The following is a 528-nucleotide window of genomic DNA, read 5'->3' on the forward strand; positions in this document are numbered from 1 at the left end:
AATATATTATACTTTAAAGTCATTTATTAAAACTACAATTATTTTATTATATGGTTTGCTTTATTTATTATTAAAAATGAAATAAAGTTAAACATATACATAATAAAAAAAAGAAAGCTTTTGGCGATTGCGGTAATAAATTAGAGAAACAACTATATTAAAAAATAAATACGGAACAAATCTTTGTTACAATGATGTATTCTTTTAACGCATTTATATTTTACGAGGCGAACACAAATGATACTGTATATTAAATCTCAAACTGCAATGAATTTTAAATATTATCTCGATACGAAGCCTCCCCATATCGATCGAACATGTTCCCGTACACACGGTATATCAAAGGCGCGACATAGGCAATGTAATTGCATATTGCCTATGCAAACGGGAAATTCCGTGCCGCGTGTGCTTTTCCGGATATATCTCCCGTCGAGCGTAGTTTGCTCCTCGAGATGTGAAATCGATCCGGATTACATCTTCGACCTGGATGCAATTTGTGTATTTCTCTGTAGCAGTCAGCGGCATTCC

General features: G+C 33.3%; 1 protein-coding gene across 1 annotated transcript in view; it reads left to right on the plus strand.

Annotated features, from left to right (window-relative positions):
• The window catches only part of LOC115235561 (protein FAM13A), a 61,957-nt gene that overhangs the window by 1,292 nt on the left and 60,137 nt on the right, over window positions 1–528 (plus strand). The gene's annotated exons all lie outside the window — the stretch shown is intronic.

The sequence above is a fragment of the Formica exsecta genome, unplaced genomic scaffold (assembly GCF_003651465.1).
Source record: "Formica exsecta isolate Colony F162 unplaced genomic scaffold, ASM365146v1 scaffold227, whole genome shotgun sequence".
In the NCBI taxonomy this organism is placed as follows: Eukaryota; Metazoa; Arthropoda; class Insecta; order Hymenoptera; family Formicidae; genus Formica; species Formica exsecta.